This window comes from Cannabis sativa, unplaced genomic scaffold, assembly GCF_029168945.1.
Source record: "Cannabis sativa cultivar Pink pepper isolate KNU-18-1 unplaced genomic scaffold, ASM2916894v1 Contig1, whole genome shotgun sequence".
In the NCBI taxonomy this organism is placed as follows: Eukaryota; Viridiplantae; Streptophyta; class Magnoliopsida; order Rosales; family Cannabaceae; genus Cannabis; species Cannabis sativa.
Window position 1 is genome coordinate 23,857 of NW_026870037.1, and position 21,003 is coordinate 44,859.

General features: G+C 30.2%; 2 pseudogenes; both read left to right on the forward strand.

Moving 5' to 3' along the window:
• Window positions 1-1,327: 1,327 nt before the first annotated feature.
• LOC133032994 (uncharacterized) lies at window positions 1,328-4,828 on the forward strand (annotated as a pseudogene).
• Window positions 4,829-16,777: 11,949 nt separating this feature from the next.
• On the forward strand, window positions 16,778-20,091 carry LOC133032899 (uncharacterized; annotated as a pseudogene).
• Window positions 20,092-21,003: the final 912 nt, after the last annotated feature.

The window sequence follows — 21,003 nt, forward strand, 5'->3', positions numbered from 1 at the left end:
TGATTTGGTAGATATCAAAGTCTGGGGAGCATGGTTTAGTACCTAAACAATCACTGAAATAGTAAAATTGAATGAAATTAGACAAAAGTCTTTAAATCTAACAATCTCAATAGTTCGGGAGAAATTTTTAACGGCCAGAAAAGTTCAAGGGAACATGATTCGGTACATGTTAAAATTTAGGGGGCAAAAATCCTAATTAGCCCAATAACTATAATGTGGACAATTATGAAAAAAAAATAGTTAAAGAATATTTCTAAATATTAAAGCAGTAAAGGGTGTATTGGTGCACCATTTTTTAAGGGTTACACCGTAGATACTTTTTAAGATATATACTACTACTAAATTCTTAACATGTACTTATTTAAATAAAATAATATAAAATAAAAAAAAAATTAGAGAAAATCCGTAGTAGGAACATAAAAGAGTATTTTGGTAAACCCATTATTTGTTTCGATATTTTGGAGAGTTTTTAGTCCAATTTTTTTAATGATTCTCTCGTGTTATAGTTATTTAGGACCACCCGTAAATTTTTAAAAAATTCTGAATAGTTTTACCATGCCGAAAAATAAAGTTAAAATAGTTGCTTAATACATATATAAAAAAATATCATGCATGCAACAAAATATTTAATTTTTTTAGCATTGTAAACTAAATTAATTGCAATATATTTGGTAATATATATTAGGTGGGAAAAAAAAGAATTCGATTAGGACATATGTAATTTCTGTTTTCGGGAATATACGATACCCTCGAATGAAGCAATAATAATTCCATACCACAAATGAACTTTAATTTATTTTTTTTTTCAATCATGAACTTTGATTAATTTTGTGATAATATAATAGCTATATTTTTTTTTATTATTAATTAATCAAATTTGATTATATCTAGCGCCAGTAGTCATGGCGACGGATCGATCAATATGTACAACAAAATATACGTTTTAAGTTTTTTGAACGCGTGTGGTAAACCGTAATATCAAGAACTCTTTTTTCGATCGTAAACTATTCAGAATTTTTCAAAAATTTACAAGGATGATACTGTAAATATAACGAACACTGCTATGAAAAAAAAATTAAAACAAAATATTTCGGCATGTAATTTCGGACATAGAGATTAACTATGAAGTTGTAATTAGCATTTCTCTATTATGAATCTTCGATCGTATGCATGCCTCCTAATAAGCCAACACCTCTACTCCCTAAGGTTAGCCCCAAAATTAAACTATAATATTAATATTATACGGTCTTTGTGTAATAAAAAAAAATATATTATTTAGTGATGTAATAAAAAATAGTTCTTGCTGACGTGTGGGCCGTTAGCCAGGTGAGATGGTGCTTTATAATGAACCCTCAGAGGGTCACATGCTTGTCAACTCTACTCCCCAGGTTGGCAGCGTGCGGTGCTTCAGACTTCAGCCACTTGAAGCTCCTAACCATCTTATAGGAATGGTACCACGTCCCTATAAGGGTGGGCGGAGAGAGCACCATCCATATGACTAGGGAGTACGGCCCACCAGATGCATCCCAACTACTTTGCCCCACTTGGTTACAGGCCCACGTGACTGGACCCGGCGATAGGACTGTATAAAGTAATCAATATAAACATATTAAAAAAGCTATAACAAGTCGATGTGGGATTTTTTCTTCCTTAAACCAAACCAAATCAAAAGTTGTTCTTCTCAGTTAGTGTAAAAATGATGCTATCCGACTCTCCACTCCTCATCTCACTGCACAACAGAGTCAGAGAGACCAAAAACCTCTTTTTCCCTCTCGACCAAGGAACCCAATCACCGGCGGCGGCGCAGTTGCTTCGTCCTCTAAGACCGTGTATGTCGTTTTAGTATTTTTTTTCCTTTCTTTCTTTCTTTCTTTCTATGTCTATCTCTTCGTGCCTTATGTATGAATTTTTGTTAGTGCTCGGTATTAGTTCTCATAGGGCTTGATTTTTCTTCCTTCACGCTGGGTTTATCATACAATACAAGTTTAGAATTAATTTTTTTGGCTTCGTGTTTCTTTTAACTCGTTGCATTCCATTTTTTAGGATTTAAATCTGTATAACATTTTCTGTATCGTAAAATAGCATAAAATGCCTGAAGGTTTCCACTTAGAACGCCCTCTGTTCGCCGGTGCCTTAACTAGCACCTTCCCTCAAAGGTTCCAGGTATTTTTTTTTCTTTTTATTTATTTATTTTATTTTAATTTTATCTCACAAAAAAAGTAATATTCGAGAAGTTCCAGATCATCAGGTGAGGACTGAGGAGCTATGCTTCTTTCTAGTTTTCACTTCGTTTCTTTGAATACCCAATTTTTCATTTTAAGCTTCTGGGCATTAAAGATTTGTTTTTTCTTTCACTTATGTTGTTTATTTATGCATTATTGATTGTTTTTCTTAATTATTTTGTGGGTTTAAAGGAGGTGTTTGTGGATCCTTCCCGGGATGAAAGTTTGATCTTTGAGATATTAGAATTGAAGGAAGAAGTTGGTGATGATGGAAGTGCTTCATGGTTTCTTCAAGACCTTGCCTCTGAACAAGAATCTGAAGGCTGCGTGGTAATTAAATTTTTCCCTATTATTGTTCACACTCATTAATTGTGTATTCATCTATCAATTGCTAACTTGATCATATTTTCCTTGTCTTAGATTGTTTATGGTTTTATTTTGAAAGGGTTATCCAATTTGTTTCGTATAAATGCGTACATGTTAATTTAGTCCTCTTCAGTTCTTATTCTCTAGTTTCTATCTATGTAAGATGGTAATTAAATGCCGATATATTATGATACTAGCTTTCGCAATATTTGGATATGAGAAAAGTTTCCCCAATAGTAGCTGAGATATGATTCAAACTATTGTGCCAAAGACTAATTTGCCTCAAATTAAAATTCAGGTGATTGAACAGTCAGCAGTGACTTAGGCCCCTGGACTGTGCTATAGGAGCACACCTGCTGTCATTATAACTGCAGTAGGCCAAATGGTATGTGTCCATAGTAATCTTTTAGGTTGTGTTTGCTGTTGGTTATGGGTTTTTACTTTCTTTAGTTTGCCTTCACATTTAAGTAATGGATGATTGGCCTTTGGTCTATTGTGTGGAATCATAAATGTCACCAACCTTGTATCTGTCGTAAACTTGTGATTATTGATGCTAGGTATCTGTTCTTCTACTTCCTTCAATGTGCCTCTTCTGTAGGGACAAAGATGAAAAAACAAAAGGGAAATTGTGTTCAAATATGTATATATTTCAACATTTTCTTTCAAGTAACCTTACATAATATATCCTTTTCCTTTCCTGATGACTGATATGGAATGGAAGAGAAATAGTGAAACAGTGTGCTGCTTCATCACCTGATTAATCATTATCGGTATTGAATATTTTCTTTCCAAATAATTTGTATTGAACTGCCATTAGAAACATTTACGAAGAACTATGATGATTGCAAGAAGTGCTTTTGAAGCATGGCTTGTAGTTTCTCCATTGCATGGAAAATATTCTTTGTTTATCAAACTTCCTTTGAAGAATCTCAAATTTAAACTGTATTAACCTTTTGGGCTCATATCAATTCATTATTTTGGTTACTTGAACATAGGCTATCTCTAAGGGACGGCAAGGTAGGGAAGCACAAAATGTTGTGAGGGTAAGTTATTTCTCTTCTTTTTTAAATCTAGTTTAGGATTTTCTTTCCACCAGCTAATAACGGTTTAGTGTTTCTGTGCTCTATTAATATTTTATTGTTATCTTGTGGGTATATGTTGCAAATGTTCGTCTTAAAGAAGTTAACACGGATATCCTAATTTCTGCATATGAGCCGATTCATATAAAGTAAGTACTAGGAGTTTGTGTTCTGCTGCAACAAGTTCTCGGTTTTTTGCTTTTCTTTCTGAGAGTACAAATCATTGATTAAATGCTATCACCTATACTTGAATAAATAACACCTAAAAGAAGAGCATCTACACATGAATATACTTACAACATTCAGTCAATTTATGCATATTAGTTGCAAGTGTAAAATTAATGCATCTTTTTCTTCCAAATGTTAAGATGTTGAATTTCAAGGATACAAATTTATTTCCTCTCAACATAAATTTTCCTGCCAGCAGTGCTTTAGTAATGTAAAGAGGCAGAGCATAATCTTCCTCCTCTGCACCCTCCTTGTGTTAGATTCTCCGATTGTGGTTCAGTTCCCAAATGTTTGAACAGAAATAGATGGTAACAACACTGTTTTGTGTTGTGTTAATATTTCCGACACCCTCACACTTTCCTTATTGTTTTCAGTCCATTGAGTGAAAGTGCTACCGCCGTCGGGGCTGGTGCTGCCACTCCTGCTGAGCTTTCTGGATGTGTGCCAATGCTTGAGGTCTTCAAACTTGCTGTCTCAACGTTTAAAGTCAACAACTGGGGCCTTTTTGGAAGTGTATAGATGAGTCATAGGGCCATGTATAGATTATACATGAATAGGGTGGTTGTTTTGGATTTAATGATTATTTTTTGTTCAGAAAGATTGTTGCCAGTCACCAAACTTAGTTTCTGTTGTCATCTTCCATTTTCTTTGAATGTTGAACTGAATGGCTTCTTGGTTTGGTGACTTTGGTCTCAGTCGTTTTTGTAGAGTACGGATTGTTAAAATTACTTTCGGGTCGTCTTCCTCTCATGCCCTCTCTGCACTTTGGAGATGTTACTGTTTGTGTGCAGTTTTACACAATAAAAATAAACCCCTAGGGCTTTGTAAATGATATCACTTCTTGTTTTTTTTTAACAAAATTTTGTGTTTGATAAATTGACCAGAATTTCATTGAATTATAAAACTTTAAAACTTAAACTTTTTGAAAGGACAGTTAGTGACCACATTTTGGGTAATTTTTTTTTCTTCTTTTTGTCATGTATTTTTTAACTTTTTATTTTAATTGATTCAACATGTACTTTTTAACTTGATGAAAGCGCTTTAAGGCCACTCTGGTTAAAGAAATATAACTAATTCGATGTTATATATAGTTTTTAGAAAAATAAAATTTATCCTAAATCTGCTTAAATACAATAGTATAAGTGCCCTTTCGAAAAAAAAAAAAAAAAAAAAAAAAAAAAAAGAAAAGAAAACAATAGTACATAATGCACAATGTTATTTAATAATCCCTTTACTTTAGTTAAATAACATCTCCAATTAAAGGTTGGAAATTGTTGGGAATAATTGTATATAAAAGTATGTTAAGAGTGAGACTAGTATAGTAACGCATACTTATTGAATGGGAAGTGAAGCTGGTTCAATAAGCATGATTAGCAGAAAAGGTAGTAGTACACCTAAAAAGAATAAAGAAATATAATTCTCTTAATTTACGTAGGCCGATTAGTTTATTGGTGCTCATATAGTCATATGTTAGACATGGAAAACAAAGCACAAAGAATATGTGTGTGTTGTCTTTAACACGTGGGAAAAGCCTTTGATGTCCTTTGGTAACTAACAACCATATAAAAAAACTTGGAAACTATGCATTTGATGTTCATCTTCTTAAAGAGTTCTTCAGTAAGCAAGTTCAATACTTCAACACTAAGCAGAGAAAGAGAAAAAGAATGTACAAGTCGAAGTCAGCGGGAGCTTTGCCACAAGAATCAATGGGGTTTACCAAAGTACACCTCTATGAGATATGGGCCAGATCATAACCCTCTCTTTGGAGCCTCTGTTTGAGTCAATGGCATTTCTTTTGACTCTTTCGTCGTCTTCAAATCCAACAAACAAGCCCATAACCATAATGCCATGCTTGCTTTTCTTCACTTCAATTCTCCACCTCCTGGTTCACTTTCTTTCCTTCTTTCTTGTGTTATATAATGGTTTGTCCCCAATTAGTTTCTTTCATTAAGCATATTGATTCTTATTCGATTGTGTCATCAATGGCATAGGCTGAACATGCTGTTGCAACACCTATGGTTGAAGAAAGCAACCAGAATCTTGATATTCGATCGAATGTTTCTGGCTTGAAAAGTGGTAAGGAGCTTCAACTTAGTAAGTTTTTAAAAGCTTTCTTAAGCTAACTTGATTTACCATACTCCTAAACTACTCCAAAAAAAAAATAATGATAATAATAATTGCTTGTTAAGTTAAACAATAGCTGAGATTATAAACCATATCATTTTTTGATGGTACTTCTTTGGCTAGTGATGTAGAAACATGTCTCTTAGAAGTATCATATTGCTATTAAAAGGTCATATGTACCTTTATATGTGGTGAAAGATTGATATAGAATAAAAAGGATTGTAAAGATTATGCTGAAATTTGTTGGCTGTAACATCCTTTTGCTTTTCATTATGGTTTAGATTCTTCAACAATAATCAAAACCAACAAGGGAGAACGAAGCATCGAAGAAAAACTGGAGATTCTCAAGATGCAGTCAGATGATTTGGGCATCAGTGTTGGTGATGGTGAGGAGACTAAAGGTACATAATTTCAAAGTATATGTATATATAATTCTATGTTATACAGAAAGGTAATTAGGTAGTATCTATTGAAGTGAAGTTATTTTTGTTGGGATTGTCAATAGTTTAATTTCTCGAGAGTATTATGTTTTAGTCCTAATATTTTAGATTTTCCATTATCTGCAATCATCCATAGTATTCATGTGTTTCTTATTTTAAACTATCAAAGTTCATGGTGTCAACTTCTATAAGTTACACAAAATTGAACTAAAGCACATTAGTCTTTGTTAGAAATGTTCTTTTGAACCCTTAAATTTTTTAAGACTAATGAAATTTCACTCATGTATATATATAAAACTATTGTCCCAAGAAGCAAGCGTAAAATATGCTAGACGGAGAAATTTCGGTTTGCCGGTGTACTTTTGTGAATGTGATCGGTGTCCCGAGGCCACTCGCCTTTATGGCAACAAGCATAGATTGGTGACCAAATTTTTGAGAGCTACGGATCCTTCAACACTTCGAAAGACGCTGAAAGTGATACTGCAAAGGTTGCTTTAATGTCTTTCTTAATGGAAAACTTTCAAGAGGCAAGCACTCCAAAGTAGCTAAGAGCTTTTTCTTTTCTTCACAAATCTTTAGATGCTGCAAAGCTTGGTGTTTTATAGAGCTTGTAGTTGTATTTAGTTTTAGTGAAGAATGTTTAGAATGGGTTTCTATATTGGAATTTTCTTTCATCGCTTCGGTTACATGTTCTGCAGCATCATATCTGTGTGGATGAATATATAGAAAATTGTTAGTCTAATTTACTTTTTTCCATCTACAGGACGAGTCTCGAGTTTACAAGAATCTCTTGCAAGAGCTAGTTCAGAGAGAAGATTTAAGCACTCCGGTTTATAAAACTATAAAACGTGGTGAACCCCACAAGCCTATTTTCTTTACTAGTGTGGAGCCGGATGGAGAAATATTCCATGGGAAAGCAAAAAATCCAAGAAACAAGCGAGTTGGATGCCGCAAGGGCTGCCTATGTCGCTCTTCGGGAACGTAAGTCCGAAAAACGAGTTCATTCTTTCTAATTGATTCCTTTTGCCGACTCTAATCTTCTATGTTCAAGTTGAATCTTATTTTGGTAGTTTGACTAGTTAGGATGTAGCGACTTTACAAGTAAATCAGAAACTGGAATATACATTAAAAAGGTAACCAATTACCATGAAAATAGTAAATTATGAAATGAATAATGTGTTTATTTTCATGACATCTATCTTCAGGTGGATCAATTCAGAATGTCAACTTCACTTCCTCTAGTTTAGGAGCACATACTCCCAAATCAACTTGGAGCTCTTGTGTGGCCTATGACTTGGGGCAGAGTCTAAAACACCAATGCATTTTGGTTCCACATCAACCTCAGATTTATGTTGAAGCTAAAGAGAAGTTTGGTACATTAGCGATTCGGCGAAACCACTGTAAGCACAATGGAAGTGGACAACTCATACCCTGCAATAACATCTCATATGGTAAATTTGAGTTTATATTTTTTTTTTTTTTTGGTAAATTGCGGCATAAATACTTAATGTTTCAGATTTTATACACTTAAATACTAAATGTTTACATGGGTTTTTTGCACTATTTTTTGATAGTTTTGATACCTTTTACGACTTTTGTGCCTTTTTTGGCTTTTGTGCCATTTTATGGCTTGTCCCTTTTATTTGTTTAGGGTAATTTTGTAGTTTGGTCAATTGGCAAGAGAAGTGATTTTGCTCATGATTTCTATTTCAACGACTTGTTCTTTTTTGACAGATAAGTATTTTAAGTTTAAGTCCTTATGTTAAATATGGATTTTTTTACTATTGTTATTTCACATTATCTTTTCATTATATTAAATATGATTTCTATTTCAACGACTTGTTCTTTTTTGAGATAAGTATTTTAAGTTTAAGTCCTTATATTAAATATGGATTTGTTTACTATTGTTATTTCACATTATCTTTTCGTTATATTGTGTAGTAATAGAGTTTTATTTTGTTATTTTGTAGGTTATTTTGTGGAGGGCACCTACAATTACGAAGAATTACTAATAATCCTAATTTTAAACTTAATTTGTTTGATATAATTTTTCAACATTTTTATATTAGGGTGCTAGTTTATTTTTGGAAGCAAAAATACCTAATATTACAATTCTCTTACACCATTACTATCACTTCCGTTAACTCATAAATATGGACACGTGGATGGTTCAGATGCATTACATTTATTTTTATTTTATTTTAAAACTTAATATTCTTAATATCATAAACTAAATGCTACTTGTTTCAAAAAAAAAACCTCGTTCTCATAACAATTTTTATATGATATTGGCACTTCAATTCGATAATAATGTTCCATATACTACACTGGTTCACTCAGCTACGGTAATTTAGTATTGCATCTCTCTTATTTTTTAAAAAAAAACAAATAATATTTAGTTTTTGATATTAAGAATATTAAATTTTAAAATAAAATAAATAGTGAAAATTACATAAAATATGAGATTTTGTAAAAAAGTTACAAAAATATGGCATTTATAGGTTTGCCACTCTTCTATGACATTTTTTCACATTTAAGACTTTTTATGGTATTTGATATGCCATATTTTTATAAACCTATTATACAAACCCATATTTCATGGTTTTGTTTCTAACTTAATTAGTTTTATTTTTTTTTTAGTTTATTTTACATTTACATTTTAGGGTTTCTTTCTATTTGAAAAATTTACACGAAATACTAACTTTTTTTTTTCACACATTACAGTTATAATTTGACAAAGAAATTTTTACATTTATACTTTTTTTAAGTTTTTTTTCTTTTTTTTTTAGTTTTTTACTTATTAAAGTTTTAAAAAGCTTTTTTGTCGTTTTTATATATTTTTTGGTCAATTTTGTCTCTCTATTTTTTCTTTTTATTTTTTAAGTCAGTTGTTGACTTTTTTCTTTCTTTCTTTCTCTTCTCTCTCTCTAATTTTCTTTTTTTTTTTTTTCTAATTTCTCTTTGTGTCTCTCTCTCTTTTTTTTTTTTTTCTCAAACTATTTTTTTTCTCTTTGTATATATATAAATATATAGGGCAATTTACACTAATATATACATTATATAATTTTATTACAATATATGTGCATAATAATTTATTTTCATATAATCATACATTTTATCTATTATGAAGAAAATTATTTTCAATTTATTATACAATATATAAATCGTAAGTATTTGATTATTTAATTTATTATCACTCATTATTATAGTTATTGAATGATATATTATTAATTATTTTATATTTTTATATAATTTTAAAAATCAACCATTATTATAAATATTGAAAGTTTGTATTTAGATTAAATCACTATTTAATTTTTTTCCTATAAAGCTATTATTCAAATACATACTATATCCAAATACAATATACTCAAATTTTAAACATTTATGTTTATAAAAATTATAATAAGAAGATTAGTTTTTTTTTATTTATTTTTATTTATTTACAAGTGTTTTCTTTTTATTTGTATTTTTTGTATTATTATTTGTGTTATAAATGTATGCAAATTTTTTTGTTTATATTTTGTTGATATATTATCACATTTTTATTTATTGTAAATGATTCTCAATATTGATTTTTTCTATAAATAATTTTGTGTTCATTAAGTAAATCATATGCACATATACTTATCTACAATTTATGTTTTATTTTTTCTAATTAAATAATGTTTGAAGTTTATAAAGTTATGTTTGTTTATTTATTTTTTGATGTAAGAATTGTTTTTTAATAGATAAATTTATTCACTAACTCATTAGAAAATAATCAACATATAGAAACAATAGAAAAAAAATATATTTATTTTAGTATAGTATAAATATTAGCTATATGTCTATTTTTATGTTTACAATTATAATAAACATACCAATAATATAAAATATTTTGTATGTATATATGTGTTTCTTTTATTTTCTATTAATTAAACATATTAATTTAATAAACAAAATAATAATATTCACATAGGTTTATTATATCACTGTATGTGTGTCATGTTTATTTTTTAGTAATTTTTTTAGAAAATAAATAATATACATAAAAAAATTGTTTATCTTTTTTTTTTTTTGTGTCTTGTTTATTTTTTCTAATTAAATAATATTTAGAGTTTATAAAGTTATGTTTGTTTATTTATTTTTTGATGTAAGAATTGTATTTCTATAGAAACAATAGAAAGAAAAAATATTTATTTTAGTATAGTATAAATTAGCTATGTCTATTTTTATATTTACAATTATAATAAACATACTAATAATATAAAATACTTTGTATATATATGTTTATTTTATTTTCTATTTATTAAACATAAAATTTAATAAACAAAATAATAATATTCACATATGTTTATTATATCACTCTATGTGTGTCATGTTTATTTTTAGTAATTTTAAACATTGATTTATATTTATATACATTAATGTTTATAATTTTTATATTTATTTTATTGAAAAAAAAAACTTATTAGATTATAATAATTCATACTAAAATATATAATAAATATTTATTATTTAATAAAATAAATATTTAATTTGTTTATTTTTTATAAAACTATTTATTATTTATTTAATTAATTTTACGGAATTATTTATTTTGAATTTTTATTATTACTAATATTTAAAATATTAATATAATAAATATAAGGATAAGATATTATAAAATAATATTACCAATATTAATTACATTAATCTATTTATGGTAATTAGTTTAATCATTAATGATTTATATTATTTAATAATTAAAATATATGGTTTTATGTAATAAGTTTTCAAAATGTATAAATTTTTTAAATAATTTTTTTTTCCACATTTTTTGTAATTATTTTGTTTTTGTTGTACATTTATGAAAAAAGTCTTATATATAATTAGTGTACATTTTTGTATCTCATTTTTTTTACAGAAATTAAACTTGTTTTTCTTTTATTTAAACTACTATTTGTTTTTTTTTTGTTAAAAACTAATTATTTTAATAAAAACAGCAGAAGAAAAAAAAACCAGTTTCATTAAAATCATCGTGAAAAAAAAAGCAATATAAAAAATCATAATCTCAAAAGAATACAAACTTTAAAAACTAGTTTCATCAACATTGAAAAGAAACTATTAATTTCATTAAAAGAATAAAAAAAATTGTTTCATCAACAAGATAATGAAAAAAATTACAATCTAAAAACGATACTACCTTTAGAAACTAGTTTCATCAATATTAAAAGAAACTAATTATTTCATTAAAAGAGGCAAAAAAAAAAAAATAGTTTCATCAATAACATAATGAAAAATACACAATACCTAATAGAACTAAACTTTTACAAACGATACTAAATTTAAAAACCAGTTTTGAACATATAAATTTTATATCAATACCTAATAACCAAACTTCTAACTTCATTCTTTATTTTGGCATTTAATTTTTATTTGCTTGCTCAAAAAATATAATTGATTTAAACATACATTATGTAGCAAATATAACAAAGAGAAAAAGAAACTAAAATCAAAGAGAAAAAAAAGAAACAAAAAAAAATTAAAGAGACAAAAATGCAATAAAAACCATAAAAGAATAACAAAAAAAAAAACAATGGAATGTGAGAAACCAGTTAGTAAAACAACCAAAATAAAAACAAACAAATAAAAACCAGTTTCTTGAAATAATCAAATAAAAAATTGAAACTTAAAACTCAATTATGAACAACAATAAAAAAACAGTTATGAAAACTAGTTACTTAAAAAAAAAACAATTATGAAAATAATAAAATAATATGTGTGTCAGAAACTGATTATTTAAAATAAAATAAAAATTGTTGTTCAAATATCATACAATAATAAAACCAGTGTAACGCCCTTACTTACGTAAAATAAGATGCCATAAATAAACTGGCGTTAAGATACTAATGTTGCCTTTATTAAAAAAATAACAATTTTCAAAACATGGGTACCCAGTTAAAAATAAAGTATTACCACTTAGGGAAAACTAATAGAAAATTTAAACGACAACATCCTCGATAAGTTTAATAAATTAAAAAAAAACTTTCAGCGGAAGATGGCCAAGACCACACGCAGTTACATGATCACACGAGATACACCCCATGCTGCCCGGACTCAACTTGTCACCGAAAGCTTACGTACTTACTTATCCGCACATAGGGGTAAATAAGGGGTGAGCCGCAAAGCCCAGAAGGAAAAACAAAATACTATGTACCAACATTCACACATCATATCACAAACATATACATCAAACATACAATAAACTAATCATAAGTATAAATAGAGGCGGCCACACAAATACCGAAATACCACACACTCACACTCCGCTTCCATACAAATGCTGGAAGTCTTACGTTCTTAACCGTAACGCGGCCAATAACCAAGTGCACCCTTACGTACACCGCCTCACTTACCACATCACCATACATGTGTGGTTTCCAACCACTTCCAAGTACCTGGAACATGATTAAACAGCCATATACAATCCATCGACAAAACACTAATATTTCACCGAAACTATCACATTCCACGGTTCAATACAATTTATTCAAGCACTCATACTAGGTACTCAAACCATATAAAAAGCAAGTATAAAGTATAATTATTTTTCCTTACCTCAACTCCGCTGTAATTAATTCCTACGATACCTTCTAGGCCCTATAACATTTAACGAAACCCTTAGTCCACCGATAAACTCAATATATTTATTACTCTTTACCGTACAAAGCAACTTTAGCCTAGAATTTGACTTATAAAACGTTTGAATTAGAAGTCAAATCGTTCACAAAGTTTTTAGTTAATTGAAAGACCTTTCTAACGATATAAAGATCATCAAATGCGGGCATCCTTTTTCAATAAACTAGCAGCACAAGCTACACTATCTCCGTTACATGTACTCAACAATACCTTCCACTGTTCTTAACCATTCCTCAGCTTCCATTGGATCTGAGCCCCCTTCAAAATTTGGTGGGTGTTGCTTGCGGAACCTTTCATATATTGGTTCCCATCGACCCTCCCAAGACAGCAGTGTATTACACCGGCAAAAATCGATGTTGTCCTTGATTGGGTTGTTCCTGACGGTTGTGAGCCTCTTCATCTCGCTTCCTAATTTCTTCCCTGAGACGAGCAACTTCTTGCGCCAAATCTTCTTGTTGTGGTGGCACCACTACAGGGGCGTTTTGGTGTTCTTGGCCAACTACCCCAGCAGGGACTTCGTGGTTGCCCCCACCTTGACCTGGTTGTTGTCCATTTACAGGGGCATTTTGATTCTCCTGGATCACCGCCTCGACAGGTACATGCTGGTTTCCCCTGCCTCGACCGCGACCTCGACCGCGAGCACCTCCTCGCCCCCGACCTCTAGCTCGGTCTCTTACAGCTGCTCGACCTCGACCGTGAGATTCTTTCTTCTCAAGGGAACCAAGTATTAATGAAATTATACCTATAAAAAATGAAATTATAGAATTAATATATGAACTAGGCCTTATTATTATATGTAGTTATTAATAATTGAAAAAAAAAAAACTTATCGTGAGATAGTTCTAGTACATCTTTTATATATACTAGGTGAGTATTCTAGATGCAGCGTAATTTTTCTTATTTTATTTCATTTATACTTTTTGTTTGCTTAACTTTTATTTTATAAATAATTGTAACAAAATTTTATATAATGTAAATTTTGCATCTTAATTATAGTACAAATTATATATTTATTATTATATTGGAGATAAGAGAGTAAGAATAAATCTTTAAAATGGGCATTATAGATTTTTGAACATTGTTTTCTTTTTTCTACTTTTTTTTAAAAATAAAATTTGTAATATACCTTTAATAATTAAGTCGATTAGGATTTTTGCCCCTCAAGCTTTAACACGTACTAAATCATACCCCTTAACTTTTAAGGTCGTTAAAAATGCCCCCTGAACTATTGAGATTGTTAGATTTAAGGACTTTTGTCCAATTTTAGTAAAAAAAAAATCTAACATAGATGAAAGTTCATGAGACATGATTTAGTACATGTCAAAGTTTGAGGGACATGATTTGGTAGATATCAAAGTCTGGGAGCATGGTTTAGTACCTAAACAATCACCGAAATAGTAAAATTGAATGAAATTAGACAAAAGTCTTTAAATCTAACAATCTCAATAGTTCGGGAGAAATTTTTAACGGCCAGAAAAGTTCAAGGGAACATGATTCGGTACATGTTAAAATTTAGGGGGCAAAAATCCTAATTAGCCCAATAACTATAATGTGGACAATTATGAAAAAAAAATAGTTAAAGAATATTTCTAAGTATTAAAGCAGTAAAGGGTGTATTGGTGCACCATTTTTTAAGGGTTACACCGTAGATACTTTTTAAGATATATACTACTACTAAATTCTTAACATGTACTTATTTAAATAAAATAATATAAAATAAAAAAAAATTAGAGAAAATCCGTAGTAGGAACATAAAAGAGTATTTTGGTAAACCCATTATTTGTTTCGATATTTTGGAGAGTTTTTTAGTCCAATTTTTTTAATGATTCTCTGTGTTATAGTTATTTAGGACCACCTGTAAATTTTTAAAAAAATTCTGAATAGTTTTACCATGCCGAAAAATAAAGTTAAAATAGTTGCTTAATACATATATAAAAAAATATCATGCATGCAACAAAATATTTAATTTTTTTAGCATTGTAAACTAAATTAATTGCAATATATTTGGTAATATATATTAGGTGGGAAAAAAAAGAATTCGATTAGGACATATGTAATTTCTGTTTTCGGGAATATACGATACCCTCGAATGAAGCAATAATAATTCCATACCACAAATGAACTTTAATTCATTTTTTTCAATCATGAACTTTGATTAATTTTGTGATAATATAATAGCTATATTTTTTTTTTATTATTAATTAATCAAATTTGATTATATCTAGCGCCAGTAGTCATGGCGACGGATCGATCAATATGTACAACAAAATATACGTTTTAAGTTTTTTGAACGCGTGTGGTAAACTGTAATATCAAGAACTCTTTTTTCGGTACTGTAAACTATTCAGAATTTTTCAAAAATTTACAAGGATGATACTGTAAATATAACGAACACTGCTATGAAAAAAAAAAATTAAAACAAAATATTTCGGCATGTAATTTCGGACATAGAGATTAACTATGAAGTTGTAATTAGCATTTCTCTATTATGAATCTTCGATCGTATGCATGTCCTAATTAGCCCAATAACTATAATGTGGACAATTATGAAAAAAAAATAGTTAAAGAATATTTCTAAATATTAAAGCAGTAAAGGGTGTATTGGTGCACCATTTTTTAAGGGTTACACCGTAGATACTTTTTAAGATATATACTACTACTAAATTCTTAACATGTACTTATTTAAATAAATAATATAAAATAAAAAAAAATTAGAGAAAATCCGTAGTAGGAACATAAAAGAGTATTTTGGTAAAGCCATTATTTGTTTCGATATTTTGGAGAGTTTTTTAGTCCAATTTTTTTAATGATTCTCTGTGTTATAGTTATTTAGGACCACCTGTAAATTTTTAAAAAAATTCTGAATAGTTTTACCATGCTTAGAAAAATAAAGTTAAAATAGTTGCTTAATACATATATAAAAAAATATCATGCATGCAACAAAATATTTAATTTTTTTAGCATTGTAAACTAAATTAATTGCAATATATTTGGTAATATATATTAGGTGGGAAAAAAAAGAATTCGATTAGGACATATGTAATTTCTGTTTTCGGGAATATACGATACCCTCGAATGAAGCAATAATAATTCCATACCACAAATGAACTTTAATTCATTTTTTTTTTCAATCATGAACTTTGATTAATTTTGTGATAATATAATAGATATATTTTTTTTTTTATTATTAATTAATCAAATTTGATTATATCTAGCGCCAGTAGTCATGGCGACGGATCGATCAATATGTACAACAAAATATACGTTTTAAGTTTTTTGAACGCGTGTGGTAACCGTAATATCAAGAACTCTTTTTTCGCATCGTAAACTATTCGTAATTTTTCAAAAATTTACAAGGATGATACCGTAAATATAACGAACACTGCTATGAAAAAAAATTAAAACAAAATATTTCGGCATGTAATTTCGGACATAGAGATTAACTATGAAGTTGTAATTAGCATTTCTCTATTATGAATCTTCGATCGTATGCATGCCTCCTAATAAGCCAACACCTCTACTCCCTAAGGTTAGCCCCAAAATTAAACTATAATATTAATATTATACGGTCTTTTGTGTAATAAAAAAAATATATTATTTAGTGATGTAATAAAAAATAGTTCTTTGCGACGTGTGGGCCTGCTAAGCGTGAGATGGTGCTTTATAATGAACCCTCAGAGGGTCACATGCTTGTCAACTCTACTCCCCAGGTTGGCAGCGTGCGGTGCTTCAGACTTCAGCCACTTGAAGCTCCTAACCATCTTATAGGAATGGTACCACGTCCCTATAAGGGTGGGCGGAGAGAGCACCATCCATATGACTAGGGAGTACGGCCCACCAGATGCATCCCAACTACTTTGCCCCACTTGGTTACAGGCCCACGTGACTGGACCCGGCGATAGGACTGTATAAAGTAATCAATATAAACATATTAAAAAAGCTATAACAAGTCGATGTGGGATTTTTTCTTCCTTAAACCAAACCAAATCAAAAGTTGTTCTTCTCAGTTAGTGTAAAAATGATGCTATCCGACTCTCCACTCCTCATCTCACTGCACAACAGAGTCAGAGAGACCAAAAACCTCTTTTTCCCTCTCGACCAAGGAACCCAATCACCGGCGGCGGCGCAGTTGCTTCGTCCTCTAAGACCGTGTATGTCGTTTTAGTATTTTTTTTCCTTTCTTTCTTTCTTTCTTTCTATGTCTATCTCTTCGTGCCTTATGTATGAATTTTTGTTATTGCTCGGTATTAGTTCTCATAGGGCTTGATTTTCTTCCTTCACGCTGGGTTTATCATACAATACAAGTTTAGAATTAATTTTTTTTGGCTTCGTGTTTCTTTTAACTCGTTGCATTCCATTTTTAGGATTTAAATCTGTATAACATTTTCTGTATCGTAAAATAGCATAAAATGCCTGAAGGTTTCCACTTAGAACGCCCTCTGTTCGCCGGTGCCTTAACTAGCACCTTCCCTCAAAGGTTCCAGGTATTTTTTTTTCTTTTTATTTATTTATTTTATTTTAATTTTATCTCACAAAAAAAGTAATATTCGAGAAGTTCCAGATCATCAGGTGAGGACTGAGGAGCTATGCTTCTTTCTAGTTTTCACTTCGTTTCTTTGAATACCCAATTTTTCATTTTAAGCTTCTGGGCATTAAAGATTTGTTTTTTTTTCTTTCACTTATGTTGTTTATTTATGCATTATTGATTGTTTTTCTTAATTATTTTGTGGGTTTAAAGGAGGTGTTTGTGGATCCTTCCCGGGATGAAAGTTTGATCTTTGAGATATTAGAATTGAAGGAAGAAGTTGGTGATGATGGAAGTGCTTCATGGTTTCTTCAAGACCTTGCCTCTGAACAAGAATCTGAAGGCTGCGTGGTAATTAAATTTTTCCCTATTATTGTTCACACTCATTAATTGTGTATTCATCTATCAATTGCTAACTTGATCATATTTTCCTTGTCTTAGATTGTTTATGGTTTTATTTTGAAAGGGTTATCCAATTTGTTTCGTATAAATGCGTACATGTTAATTTAGTCCTCTTCAGTTCTTATTCTCTAGTTTCTATCTATGTAAGATGGTAATTAAATGCCGATATATTATGATACTAGCTTTCGCAATATTTGGATATGAGAAAAGTTTCCCCAATAGTAGCTGAGATATGATTCAAACTATTGTGCCAAAGACTAATTTGCCTCAAATTAAAATTCAGGTGATTGAACAGTCAGCAGTGACTTAGGCCCCTGGACTGTGCTATAGGAGCACACCTGCTGTCATTATAACTGCAGTAGGCCAAATGGTATGTGTCCATAGTAATCTTTTAGGTTGTGTTTGCTGTTGGTTATGGGTTTTTACTTTCTTTAGTTTGCCTTCACATTTAAGTAATGGATGATTGGCCTTTGGTCTATTGTGTGGAATCATAAATGTCACCAACCTTGTATCTGTCGTAAACTTGTGATTATTGATGCTAGGTATCTGTTCTTCTACTTCCTTCAATGTGCCTCTTCTGTAGGGACAAAGATGAAAAAACAAAAGGGAAATTGTGTTCAAATATGTATATATTTCAACATTTTCTTTCAAGTAACCTTACATAATATATCCTTTTCCTTTCCTGATGACTGATATGGAATGGAAGAGAAATAGTGAAACAGTGTGCTGCTTCATCACCTGATTAATCATTATCGGTATTGAATATTTTCTTTCCAAATAATTTGTATTGAACTGCCATTAGAAACATTTACGAAGAACTATGATGATTGCAAGAAGTGCTTTTGAAGCATGGCTTGTAGTTTCTCCATTGCATGGAAAATATTCTTTGTTTATCAAACTTCCTTTGAAGAATCTCAAATTTAAACTGTATTAACCTTTTGGGCTCATATCAATTCATTATTTTGGTTACTTGAACATAGGCTATCTCTAAGGGACGGCAAGGTAGGGAAGCACAAAATGTTGTGAGGGTAAGTTATTTCTCTTCTTTTTTAAATCTAGTTTAGGATTTTCTTTCCACCAGCTAATAACGGTTTAGTGTTTCTGTGCTCTATTAATATTTTATTGTTATCTTGTGGGTATATGTTGCAAATGTTCGTCTTAAAGAAGTTAACACGGATATCCTAATTTCTGCATATGAGCCGATTCATATAAAGTAAGTACTAGGAGTTTGTGTTCTGCTGCAACAAGTTCTCGGTTTTTTGCTTTTCTTTATGAGAGTACAAATCATTGATTAAATGCTATCACCTATACTTGAATAAATAACACCTAAAAGAAGAGCATCTACACATGAATATACTTACAACATTCAGTCAATTTATGCATATTAGTTGCAAGTGTAAAATTAATGCATCTTTTTCTTCCAAATGTTAAGATGTTGAATTTCAAGGATACAAATTTATTTCCTCTCAACATAAATTTTCCTGCCAGCAGTGCTTTAGTAATGTAAAGAGGCAGAGCATAATCTTCCTCCTCTGCACCCTCCTTGTGTTAGATTCTCCGATTGTGGTTCAGTTCCCAAATGTTTGAACAGAAATAGATGGTAACAACACTGTTTTGTGTTGTGTTAATATTTCCGACACCCTCACACTTTCCTTATTGTTTTCAGTCCATTGAGTGAAAGTGCTACCGCCGTCGGGGCTGGTGCTGCCACTCCTGCTGAGCTTTCTGGATGTGTGCCAATGCTTGAGGTCTTCAAACTTGCTGTCTCAACGTTTAAAGTCAACAACTGGGGCCTTTTTGGAAGTGTATAGATGAGTCATAGGGCCATGTATAGATTATACATGAATAGGGTGGTTGTTTTGGATTTAATGATTATTTTTTGTTCAGAAAGATTGTTGCCAGTCACCAAACTTAGTTTCTGTTGTCATCTTCCATTTTCTTTGAATGTTGAACTGAATGGCTTCTTGGTTTGGTGACTTTGGTCTCAGTCGTTTTTGTAGAGTCTGGATTGTTAAAATTACTTTCGGGTCGTCTTCCTCTCATGCCCTCTGCACCGGAGATGTTACTGTTTGTGTGCAGTTTTACACAATAAAAATAAACCCCTAGGGCTTTGTAAATGATATCACTTCTTGTTTTTTTTTAACAAAATTTTGTGTTTGATAAATTGACCAGAATTTCATTGAATTATAAAACTTTAAAACTTAAAACTTTTTGAAAGGACAGTTAGTGACCACATTTTGGGTAATTTTTTTTTCTTCTTTTTGTCATGTATTTTTTAACCTTTTATTTTAATTGATTCAACATGTACTTTTTAACTTGATGAAAGCGCTTTAAGGCCACTCTGGTTAAAGAAATATAACTAATTCGATGTTATATATAGTTTTTAGAAAAATAAAATTTATCCTAAATCGCTTAAATACAATAGTATAAGTGCCCTTTCGAAAAAAAAAAAAAAAAAAAAAAAGAAAAGAAAACAATAGTACATAATGCACAATGTTATTTAATAATCCCTTTACTTTAGTTAAATAACATCTCCAATTAAAGGTTGGAAATTGTTGGGAATAATTGTATATAAAAGTATGTTAAGAGTGAGACTAGTATAGTAACGCATACTTATTGAATGGGAAGTGAAGCCGGTTCAATAAGCATGATTAGCGTAAAAGGTAGTAGTACACCTAAAAAGAATAAAGAAATATAATTCTCTTAATTTACGTGGAACCGATTAGTTTATTGGTGCTCATATAGTCATATGTTAGACATGGAAAACAAAGCACAAAGAATATGTGTGTGTTGTCTTTAACACGTGGGAAAAGCCTTTGATGTCCTTTGGTAACTAACAACCATATAAAAAAACTTGGAAACTATGCATTTGATGTTCATCTTCTTAAAGAGTTCTTCGCAAGCAAGTTCAATACTTCAACACTAAGCAGAAAGAGAAAAAGAATGTACAAGTC